The sequence below is a fragment of the Papio anubis genome, chromosome 7 (assembly GCF_008728515.1).
Source record: "Papio anubis isolate 15944 chromosome 7, Panubis1.0, whole genome shotgun sequence".
NCBI lineage: Eukaryota > Metazoa > Chordata > Mammalia > Primates > Cercopithecidae > Papio > Papio anubis.
This window is the reverse complement of record NC_044982.1, coordinates 132676808-132689526: the sequence shown is the minus strand read 5'-3', so window position 1 is coordinate 132689526 and position 12719 is coordinate 132676808. Positions and strand designations below refer to the sequence as shown.

General features: G+C 42.6%; 1 protein-coding gene across 12 annotated transcripts in view; it reads right to left on the bottom strand.

Moving 5' to 3' along the window:
* The window catches only part of LOC116275822 (cell cycle progression protein 1), a 90006-nt gene that overhangs the window by 75229 nt on the left and 2058 nt on the right, over positions 1-12719 (bottom strand). Inside the window, exon 1 of one of the 12 annotated variants that reach the window (XM_031668636.1) lies at positions 4700-4808. The exons of 10 other annotated variants lie outside the window; for them this stretch is intronic. The gene's annotated coding sequence lies outside the window, so the exon portion shown is untranslated. Of the gene's footprint in view, positions 1-4699; positions 4809-12719 lie in introns of those variants that run through there. One more of the 12 variants, XM_031668639.1, reaches the window with a different exon arrangement.

The window sequence follows — 12719 nt, the reverse complement described above, 5'->3', positions numbered from 1 at the left end:
GGTTTCACTATGTTGGCCAGGCTGGTCTTGAACTCCTGACCTCATGATCCGCCCTCCTCGGCCTCCCGAAGTGCTGGGATTACAGGCATGAGCCACCCTGCCCGGCAATCAAACTGTTTTTATGAAAATAACTGTGTCAGCAATACTTCAGTTGGATTAAAGTTGGGGCGGTGGTGGGGAAGACACCAGAGGTTGGTTAGAAACATCTGGTCACTGGCAACAACCTGGACTCAAGCCCTTAAACATAGGGAAGCAACTAAACAACCCTAGACCTGTGGGATGCAAGGAAGCAACATAATATTCCATGAAAAAGCTGAGCATCTAAACTTAATCAGTGTTGATGAGGGAAAGGGTTTAGAAGATAGTGGGAAAGGTTTAGAAGAGCTCTGAGAAGACATGAAAGATTATTATTTTTATCATGATTTGGATGCAAGGTCTCACTCTGTCACTCAGGCTGGCGTACAGTAGTATGAACACAGCTCAAAGCTGCTGAGACAGGAAAATAGGGTCTGGAGGCAGGGTACATCAGGCCAATTCACACTTCAGCTATGACAGGAAATATCCTCTCCATAGGGCATACACCAAGGAAATGACTTTGTAACTTTACTTCACCTCTCCATTTACATAGGGTGTACACCAAGTAACCAGTGGAAACCTCTAGAGGGTATTTAAGCCCCCACAAATTCTATAACAGCGCCCTTGAGCCCCTACGCTAGGGCCCGCCACCACACTGTCGAGCGTACTTTCATCTGACTTCATTCTTTCCTTGCTTTGTCTGTATGTTTTGTCCAGTTCTTTGTTCAGGATGCCAAGAACCTGGACACCCTCCACCAGTAACACAGCCTTGAATTCCCAGGCTCAAGTAGATGCTCCCACCTCAGTCTCCCAAGTAGCTAGGACTATGCAGATATGTGCCACCCTGCCCAGCTAATTTCCTTAAGAGTCGGGGACTTGCTAGGTTGGTAGGCTGGTCTCGAACTCCTGGGCTCAAGTGATCCACCCATCTCAGCTTCACAAAGTGCTGGGATTACAGGCGTGAGCCACTGCACCCAGCCTAAAGATTATTTTATTAAAGGACTGAATAACCAACTGTAGAAGGGCGAAAGTGTAGGATAGCTCCCAGGTTTCCGGTTTAAGTGACTGGGTAACTGGAAAAATTCTATATGAAATCAGAAGTAGGTGAGGGCTTTGTGATAAGAAAACTGGCTGAAGCCACTGGGAGCGCTGGCTCATGCCTCTAATCCCAGCACTTTGGGAGGCCGAGGCGGGCGGATCACGAGGTCAGGAGATGGAGACCATCCTGGCTAACACAGTGAAACCCCGTCTCTACTAAAAATACAAAAAATTAGCCGGGCGTGGTGGTAGGTGCCTGTAGTCCCAGCTACTGGGGAGGCTGAGGGAGGAGAATGGCGTGAACCTGGGAGGCAGAGCTTGCAGTGAGCCGAGATCGTGCCACTGCACTCCAGCCTGGGCAACAGAGCGAGACACCGTCTCAAAAAAAAAAAAAAAAAACAGAAAGAAAGAAAACTGCCTGAAGCCTAAAAAGCATTCTTTCTCAACTGTGTGAAAGCTTCCCTCCTTCCCTTTGCCTGATCCCATCTTCTAACAAACAGATTTCAAAAAAAAGTAAAATATATTACTGACTTGGGAGAACTTACCATACTTGAATTTCTCAAATCAAAAAGCCCACTTCAATCAGGCCCCCGTTTAATGCTTTGTTTACTTCCTTGAGGGAAAGATAACATTGAAACCAGCCAGTTATCCCACAGAACTTTTATGGTTTCTTTGAACAAATACAGAAATTGATCCTCTCAGTCTTAAAACTTGAGAAAGCTCTATTTGTGTTATCTAAGCTCCTTTCTTAGGAAACAAACCATAAGGCCTCCTAGATAGGATCAAGAAGCTGAAGCTTACTTAACAGATGACAATGAGAAGCCAGACCCTGCATGATTGCTTAACTGACCACCTGCTGCCTGTTGACAAACTTCTTTCTCACCCCTCTCTAATTCCTGTTTGCCCACACATGGTTACATTTCTTCTCTGCTATATAAACCTCTAATTTCAGTCAGTCAGAGATGGATTTGAGACTGATCTCCCATCTCCTTGGCTGCAGCACCCAATTAAAGCCTTCTTCTCTGGCAATACTCATCTCTGTGATTGGCTTCCTGAGCGGCAAGCAGCAGGACCTAGACCAAACCCCTGATATTTTGGTAACACCAACCAGCCCAAATGAGAAAAAAAGATTTCCCGCTGGCCCTAACACCACCATGACAATTTAGATAAGCAAAATTAACAGGCTTCCTAAAGAACCCTATTAATTCAGCTGTTCTCAAAATGTTGGGCGCATACTACAATCAAAGCAAGAAAAAAAATAATAACTTTTTAAGCCCTGTCCTAGACACAATGAATATGAAAGCCCCCTGGCAGTTTGAACCTCCCCATTATAGCTAGAGATCTTAAAATGTTAATCTCATTATGTCATTCCTTTAAAATGTTAAGATTTTCTTCAAGATAATGCCCCAAGCCTTGAATATCAAGTCTTTTATCTCTAGCTTTCATCTCTTTTAATTCATTCCCTCTTTGCCCAACCTTCTCAGTTCCCCTCAAAATGCTTGGCTTTGTCTTTACTCCAGGGCTTTATATATTCTGATCAGTTGCCCGTCCCTTTACCAGCATCCAAACTCCTGTGCTTATCTCAGCTAATGGTTCACTTCCTTTGAGAGCCATCCCTTGACCCCATCCCTAAGACTCTATTATTTTCTGCATCTAGCACTTAATACAGAACATTGTGCTGTAATTGCTTGTTTACCAGCCTATAATGTATTCCCAACACATACTGAGTGAATGCTAAATACATATTAAGCAATCAATAAACAAGAAAGGTAACCACGTCTGGGGGATAGTGCAGTTAATTGTTCTTTACAGAACTCAAAATTAGGCTGGGTGCAGCGGCTCACACCTGTAATCCCAGCACTTTGGGAGACAGAGGCGGGCAGATCACGAGGTCAGGAGTTTGAGACTAACCTGGCCATATAGTGAAACACCATATCTACTAAAAACACAAAAATTAGTCGGGCATGCTGATGCGCACCTGTAGTTTCAGCTACTAGGGAGCCTGAATCAGAAGAATCGCTTGAAACCAGGAGGAGGAGGCTGCAGTGAGCCAAGATCATGCCACTGCACTCCAGCCTGGGCAACAGAGTGAGACTACACCTCCAAAAAAAAAAGAACTCAAAATTCTGGAGAAGTCCATGAGCCTCTCCCATTATTCTGACCATTGGTAAATGTATAAACCCTCCCCTCATTTTAAGAGCTTTACTAATAATTTAGACATAAGAAGAATATAGGACAGCTACAAAGGCTAAGAAATCATACAGTTATAAAACAAAGAATATTTTGTGAAGACAATAAACTTGAAGTTCTGTTTAGGCTCAGGCTTCCTTTTATTCCTCAGAGTAGTTTATTTTAACTCGATCTCCAGTCATATATTTCCAATTGCTTTTGATGTCCACTTGCAGGTCTCTCAAAGTGTTTAACACACAACAGCTACAATACTGAAATCATCTTCTTGCTGCTCCTCCTATTTCTGCTAACTCACAGAATTGCAGTAGCCAAAAACAATATGGCCATTATAAGCAAGAGTCACCACACATTCAGGTCAAAAACCTTAGACTTATGTCGACAAAAAGAGTCAAACCCTGTAAAATATTTGAAGAGATTTATTCTAGGATAGATTTATGCTGGAATAGAGAAGTTTAATTCTAAAAAGGGTGGTCAGCGGAAGCTTCATTGCTAAAGTATATGTGAGCAAAGATTTGAATGAGTGAGGCGCCATTATATACAGTTAACTGGAGGAAGAGCATTTAAGACCAAATGAATAGTAGGTATAAAGTTGGGATCAAAGCTCTACCTTTGAGAAACAGCAAGGAGGCCTGTGTGGATCACCTAGCAGGTGAGAGGAAGACAAGATTAAACACAAGATAATAGGGTGGGCAAGGGGACAGATTGAGTAGGGCTTACAGATCCTAAGATTCCTTTTAAAAAGCATTTTAGCTTTTTACTCTGAGCGAAAACTAAAAGTTACAGACGGGTTTTGAGAAAAGGAATAAAAGATCACTCTGGCTACCTATTGGGACAGAATTGTCGGGGAGCAAAGGCAGAAGCAAGAAGTTCATTTGCGTAGCTACTGTGATAATCCAATTCCAGCACTTTAGGAGGCCGAGGTGGGCGGATCACTTGAGGTTAGGAGTTCACGACCAGCCTGGCCAACATGGTGAAACCCTGTCTCTACTAAAAATACAAAAATTGGCCAGGTGGTATGGTGGATGCCTGTAGTCCCAGCTACTCGGGAGGCTGAGGCAGGAGAATTGCCCGAACCCAGGAGGCGGAGGTTGCAGTGAGCCGCGACCACGCCACTGCACTCTAGCCTAGGAGACAGAACAAGACTCTCATCTTGGAAAAAAAGAAAAAGGAAGAAAAGAAAATCAGTAAATTGATTTAGAGCATTTTAAATCTGAGACTGTTATTATCACATCCAAGAGGAAACATCAAGTAGGTGTCCGGAGACTGAATTCAGGGAAGAGTTATAGACTAAGTAAGTCATTTTAAAACACTTTGGTGGAGGCTGTCAAAATCTATAAGAATAACCAAACAACAATATCAATTTTACCTCATAAAATATAACTGGAGTGAGTATTACCTGATATGACAGTGCCCCTCATCATTCCTGAGTAGCTACATTTTACTATGAAAAAGGTAAGGTTTCCATCACCATATCTTCTAGAACTAGACAAGATAGAGAAGAATGGGAGCATTATTCTCCCACACGTCTACAATTCCGAAGTGAGGCAACCAACAGGATATAGGCAAAGGCCCCAAAGTGCAGCTGTACTGTCACGTGACCAAAGATAAGAGAGTCATTTTGGAGTGCTTTTAAGAACGTATTTCTAAAATGCTTTTCAAAAGGTCTGGGTCTTTTACCTCCGCCAAAGGATACGAAAATGTCTGCTTTAAAATACATCACTTGAGAAAGGGAAGAGGATACAAGATCCCAACTAATGAAAACTTTTTTTTTTTTGAGACAGAGTCTCACTCTGTCTTCAGGCTACAGTGCAGTGGCGTGATCTCGGCTCACTGCAACCTCTACTTCCCAGGTTCAAGAGATTATCCTGCCTCAGCCTCCCAAGTAGCTGGGATTACAGGCACGCACCACCATGCCCAGTTAATTTTTGTACTTTTAGTAGAGATGGATTTCACCATGTTGGCCAGGATGGTCTCGATCTCTTGACCTCGTGATCTGCCTGCCTCAGCCTCCTAAAGTGCTGGGATTACAGGTGTGAACCACTGTGCCAGGCATGAAAACTTTCTGAAAGTCTACTTTTTGTCTAATAAACCTATGGAAATATTTCAAATGAGCCTATCCTCATGTGGAACATGAAACTGCATTTATTCATTCAACATATGATTATTGAGTACCTACTATGTGCCATGAACTCTTCTAAGTCCTGAAGACACAGGACTGAAAGAAAGAAAACAAAAACAAAAGAAAAACCTCCCGTGAAGAAAAGTACTTTTTAAAGACAGAGTGAGCCAGCTGGTGCCCAGTGCCATGGAGAAAAAAGTGAGGGCACAGTAGGGGTGGGGATGGTGCAAGAACTGGAATGTTAAATAGGATGGTTAGGGAAGGCCTCCTTGAGGTGCTGAAAACAGTTGTGAAGAATGAATGAGTAGTTTTCCATCTTTTTTGTGCCTGAACACAACTGAGATTTAGTTATATGGAATGAAACACCTAGAGATAAGCTAAATATTAAAAAGACCAACTGTTAGGCCGGGCATAGTAGCTCATGCCTCTAATCCCAGCACTTTGGGAGGCCGAGGCAGGTGGATCACCTGAGGTCAGGAGTTCGAGACCAGCTTGACCAACATCGTGAAACCCTGTCTCTACTAAATACAAAAAATCACTCGGGAGTGGTGGCACGCACGTGTAATCCCAGCTACTTGGGTGGCTGAGGCAGGAGAATCACCTGAACCCGGGAGGTGGAGGTTTCAGTGAACCAAGATTGAGCCATTGTACTCCAGCCTATGCAACAAGAGCAAGAAACTCTGTCCCAAAAAAAAAAAAAAAAAAAAAAAAAAAAAGAAAAAAAAAAAAGGCTGAGCATAGTGGCACATGCCTGTAATCCCAGCATTTTGGGAGGCCGAGGCAGGTGGATCACCTGAGGTCGGGAGCTCGAGACCAGCCTAGACAACATGGTGAAACCCCGTCTCTACTACAAATACAAAAAAAAAAAAAAAAAAAATTAGCCGGGCCTGGTGGTGGGCACCTATAGTCTCAACTACTCAGGAGGCTGAGGCAGAAGAAGCGCTTGAACCCAGTGAGCCAAGATTGTGCCACTGCACTCCAGCCTGGGTGACACAGCAAGACTTCCGTCAATCAAACTGAATTAATATCTAAAAAATCAAAATGAAACTGATAAAACAGATCCTTAAGAAGCAGATGTCTGTAACTCATGAGAAATAGGTGGAGCCTTCAGAGAGTAATTCAAATTATCTAGGTAAAAGGGACTGGAAAGTGAAGACATTCCAAAAGGTAGAGAAAGTAGAAAGCCCAACAGCACAGACAACTGACGTTCTAAGAACTCCATGAAAAGCCACAGGTCGGGCCCGGTGGCTTATGCCTGTAATTCCAATACTTTGGGAGGCAGAGCTGGGCAAATTGCTTGAACTCACAAGTTTGAGACCAGCCTGGGAAACATGGTGAAGCCCCATCTCTATTAAAAATACAACAAATGAGCCAGGCATGGTAGCTCACACCTGTAATCCCAGCACTTTGGGAGGATCACTTGAGACCAGCCTGGCGTCTCTACTAAAAATACAAAGCTAGGCATGGTGGCAGGAGCCTGTAATCCCAGCTACTTGGGAGGCTGAGGCACGAGAACTGCTTGAACCCAGAAAGCGGAGGTTGCAGTGAGCCGAGGTAACACCACCGCACTCCAGCCTGGACAACAAAGCGAGACTCTGTCTCAAAACAAACAAACAAAAAGGCTGGACGTTGAGTCACACCTATAATCCCAGCTGAAGTGGGTGGATCATGAGGTCAGGAGTTCAAGATCAGCCTGACCAACATGGTGAAACCCCATCTCTACTAAAATACAAAAGTTAGCCAGGCGTGGTAGTACGTGCCTGTAATCCCAGCTACTTGGGAGGCTGAGGCAGGAGAATCACTTGAGGCTGGGAGGCAGGGGTTGCAGTGAGCCGAGATCACACCACTGCACTAAGTTCTGGGTTACAGAGCCAGATTCCATCTCAAAAATAAATAAATAAGGCCAGGAGCACTCCAGTGAAACTCCATCTCAAAAAACAACTAAAACAACTATAGATATTGCTAAATTGCTCTCCCAAAGGTAGTACAAAGTTGCTGCCAACAACATATGAAAGTACCTATTTCTCCACAATCCCACCAACAGAGTAACAACCATCTTTAATTTCTGCTCATCTCATGAGCAAAATAATGAATTCCTTAATCTGCACTTCCCAGAAGACTTCAGTGGGGCTGTGCATCTTGTGTTGACTGGCTATCCTCATCTCCTTTTCTGTGAAGCATCTATATTCATGTGTTCACTTTCCTATCAGATTATCATTACTGATTTGTAGTTCTTTTCAAGTTGGGTCACGAATTAATGTTCTAGCATGCTTCAAACATTTTTAAAGTATCTTCTACTATGTTTCAAATTTTATACAGTCAATGTAGAGGCTGGAAAACAGGGTGTCCTTTATAGTATCTAGATTTCGTATCTTGTTTTAGAAAGCTTTTCCTGCTCCCGAGATTATAAAATTATTCTCCTATATTTTCTACTAATACTTCCAGAGTTTTTGGCTTTTACATTTAGCTGTTTAATTCATGCATTTAGATTTTTTTTTCTTTTGGTGTGAAGTGAAAATTAAACCAAATATTGAATATTCCATACTTTTTCTATAATTTGAAATGCCACCTTTTGTCATATAAAGTCCCACACATTTATTAATCCATTTCTGTGTTCTCCATTCTGTTCCACTGATCTATTTTCTATTCCTGAACCACTACAACGCTGTTTTAATTACTGTGGTATGCAACAGCTTTCTATAGTGCCATTTTTCAAACTTCCCTGTCCCTCCCTAAAAACACACTACTGCCAGGTGCAGTGGCTTATGCCTGTAATCCCAGCACTTTGGGAGACCGAGGCAGGCGAATCACCTGAGGTCAGGAGTTCAAGACTAGCCTGGCCAACATGGCAAAACTCTGTCTCTACTAAAAATACAAAAATTAGCCAGGTGTGGTGGTGCATGCCTGTAATCCCAGCTACTCGGGAGGCTGAGGCAGGAGAATGGCGTGAACCCGGGAGGCGGAGCTTACAGTGAGCCTAGATCACGCCCCTGCACTCCAGCCTGGGCGACAGAGCAAGACTCCGTCTAAAAAAGAAAAAAAAAGAAAAAAAAAAGATCCATTTGAGTATTAAAAACAATAGCTACTTCCTATTGTCAAACTAGACTGATGACCTTTCTTACACTTATAGAAGTGAGATTAAAACAAATCAAAACCAAAATTAAAAGCTCAATCACAGAAGTACACTCCAGTTTCGGGACATTCAATGCAACAGAGTGCAAAGTCACAGTCAGGAGAGGAGCCGCGTTTCCTTCAGTCTGGAAAAAGCCACCAAGTTCTACCAAGAAACCAAATGAATACCCCACTTGACTTTTTTTCTTCATCAAACTTCCCAGTCAAAAAGTATTTATCCCATCATCACACTTCAAATATATAAGTGCTTCATGTAAATGCACTTATGCAGTACAATAACACTTCACCTGAGTAGGTAACTCCGTGACTTACAAAGCAATTTCATTTTCGTATCTGATTTCATCATCACAAATACCCCCATAAAGGCAGCTTGCTATTATTTACAAATTCCAAATGAAAATGAACAGAAAATTATAAATAATCACTTGCTCAACATCATTAAAAAGTCTCTGATTTCCAACCCAATGCTCTTTTTACATTTCAACACGCTGGCAATATGAACCAGAAGTAAGATTTTGTAAGATTTTAAAAGAATAGTGATTTAGATAAGTACTGAAAAAAAAAAAAAAAAAAAAAAAGATTTCAGGCTTCCTGTGATGACAGAAAAAAAAAAACTTAACTCACACTTCTTATTTTCTAATACTTCCTCAGGTAATTCAAGAGCTTTCCACACATTAAATGCCCTTTGGGGAAAAAAATCCCTTTATTCATCACTTAATTGTAATCCTTCCCATATTATAGGGCTGAATTTAATCTTAGAACTCAAATTGAGAGAAAATACGGCCAAGTTTATCTGGTACAATACATTGCAAACGACCTTTGAAACCAAGTGTTTTAGCCTAGTTAAAATTATGGAACTGTCAGGAAGGAAATGTGTGAAAATGTAATCCTTTATCACTGACAATACTGCAACTTCCTCATCTTCACCACAAAGAAACAAACATAATTCAGCCTCCAACAGTTCTGCATTGTTAGATGAGTCTGCATTTTTTGTTTAAAGTACCTTGGGCTTAACAGGCCTTGCTGCTGTGTTCATGTTCTTAACATGTTCAAAAACGACTACTTCCATGATTTTAGCAGTTCATATACACCTAATTTTTTAAAGTCTTTCTTTATCTTGAATAAGAATATAATTATACAACCCATACAACAACACACTGTGGAAGGAGTTAGTAAATCAGACACGTTAATCAATTTGGAATTTTTCTTATGCCCTGTGAATAGACCCAAAGCCTAATAACATATTGAGCCAACTCAGTACACAGAATATACAAAATTATAAGATAAAAAAATATTGAAAAGAAACTGACATTTGCAGTAGGCAAGCTCCAAAGAAGGCAACGTAAGAAAATAAAGTATGAACACCGTAACCTGAAAAACAACAGTGTTAAAAGTGTTTTTTCTAAAACACTTGAATAGATTTTTTTTTAATCAAGTGTCAACTGACACTTGGCGTTAAGGTAAACCCCCTTAATTTTTAAGAGGCAGATAGTAGCAAAAAAAATGTACTGTATATTAATATGGAAAAACAATGTAGCCCTTTACAACAGAAAACAAAATGTGGACTAACGATTGATTACACTATTTACCAGTCCATATCCAATATAACCATAACAAAAAATAAAACAAAAACAGACATAAGCCAAAATATCAAACATATAAAACATGGTACTCAAAGTGATTCAATGTTAACAAGTTTAAGATTGTCCAGCCTTAAGTGAAGAAAAGCTAAGCACTTTTGCCTCTGATTTCACTGTACAGGGTGAAAAGAAACCAGATCAAAAGATGGGATGCATAGGCCAGACATGGAGTTCTCATGCCTGTATCCAACCCTGGGAGACTAAGGCAGGAAAATCGCTTGAACCCAGGAGTTCAGAGACCAGCCTGGGCAACATAGCAAGACCCTGCTTCTATATAACATTTTAAAATTAGGGCCGGGCGCGGTGGCTCACACCTGTAATCCCAGCACTTTGGGAGGCCCAGGCAAGTGGATCACAAGTTCAGGAGATCGAGACCATCCTGGCCATCATGGTGAAATCCAACCTCTACTAAAAATACAAAAATTAGCCAGGCATGGTGGTGTGTGCCTGTAATCTCAGCTACTCGGGACGCTGACGCCAAGAGAATTGCTTGAACCTGGGAGGTGGAGGTTACAGTGAGCTGAGATCACGCCTGGGTGACAGAGTGAGACTCCATCTCAAAGAAAAAAAAAGAAAAAACTTAAAAAATTAGGCTGGGTACAGTGGCTCACACCTGTAATCCCAGCACTTTGGGAGGCCAAGGTGGACAGATCACTTGAGGCCAGGACTTCACAACCAGCCTGGCCAACATGGCAAAATCCAGTCTCTACTAAAAATACAAAAATTAGGTCGGGGCAGTGGTTCACACCTGTAATCCCAGCACTTTGGGAGGCCGAGGCGGGTGGACCACCAGAGGTCGGGAGTTCGAGACCAGCCTGACCAACATGGAAAAACTCTGTCTCTACTAAAAATACAAAATTAGCCGGGCGTGGTGGCGCATGCCTGTAATCCCAGCTACTCAGGAAACTGAGACGGAAGAATCACTTGAACCCAGGGGGCGGAGGTTGCGGTGAGCTAAGATCTTGCCACAGCACTCCAGCCTAGGCAACAAGAGCGAAACTCCATCTCAAAAAAAAAAAAAAATTAGAGGGGCATGGTGTCACATGTCTGTAATCCCAGCTACTCGGAGGCTACGGCACAAGAATCATGCTTGAACCCAGCTTGAATCACACTGTAATCCCAGCTACTAGGAGGCAGAGGTTGCAGTGAGCCAAGGCTGAGCTACCATATAATAGAGCAGGATTCTGTCTCAAAAAAAATACATTAAACAGACCTAGGCCTGGTGACATGTGCCTGTGGCCCCAGCTATTTGGGAGGCTGGGTTGGGAGGATCACTTGAGCCCAGAAGACTGCAGTAACTCGTGTCCAGGCCACTGCACTCCAGACTAGGTGACAGAGCAAGACATCTTCTCCAAAAAATAAAATGAGATCTACAAATGCTACTCATTGTCAGATCTGTTATTTTCTTCCAGTCCAACTAATTCATTTATTGTCCCTACTCTCCAAATAATTTACGCTTAAATTAATATAGTCTGCAGATGTAACAACAGGGACTTTGCCTGTGTTTTTTACTGTTACTGCTTATTTGGATTTTTTGAGATAGTCTCATTCTGTCACCCAGGCTAGAGTGCAGTGGCATGATCTTGGCTCACTGCAACTTCTGCCTCCCAGGTTCAAGCGATTCTACTGCCTCAGCCTCCCAAATAGCTGGGATTACAGGCACCTGCCACCACGCCCGGCTAATTTTTGTATTTTTAGTCAAGATGGGGTTTTAGCCGGGCGCGGTGGCTCACGCCTGTAATCCCAGCACTTTGGGAGGGTGAGGCGGGCGGATCACGAGGTCAGGAGATCGAGATCATAGTGAAACCCTGTCTCTACTAAAAATACAAAAAATTGGCTGGGCGCGGTGGCTCAAGCCTGCAATCCCAGCACTTTGGGAGGCCGAGATGGGCGGATCACGAGGTCAGGAGATCGAGACCATCCTGGCTAACACGGTGAAACCCCGTCTCTACTAAAAACATAAAAAATGAGCCGGGCGTGGTGGCGGCGCCTCTGGTCCCAGCTACTCGGGAGGCTGAGGCAGGAGAATGGCGGGAACCCGGGAGGCGGAGCTTGCAGTGAGCTGAGATCCGGCCACTGCACTCCAGCCTGGGCGACAGAGCGAGACTCCGTCTCAAAAAAAAAAAAAAAAAAGACGGGTTTTTGCCATGTTGGCCAGGCTGGTCTTGAAGTCCTGACCTCAAGTGATCTGCCTGCCTTGGCTTCCCAAAGTCCTGGGATTACAGGCATAAACCACCGCAGTAGGCCCTTATTTTCTTTTTAAAGTAATGTTCACAGAGTCCATAACTGGAATTGCTGCCTTTTTTTTTTTTTTTTTGCATAAGGGGGGTGCTTTCCACTAGAAAGTGAAAAAAATGATATACAAACTCTCAAAGTGCTGTTAATACTTGCATCCTTTTTTAAAAGTTTTTTCTACAGAAAACTTGAAAAGTACAGGAAAGTACAAGAAAAATCATTTCTAGTTTCACTATCTACACTTTCATAAGTGTGAATAGCCTTTATTTCTTTTCTGGTTTTTTTTTTTT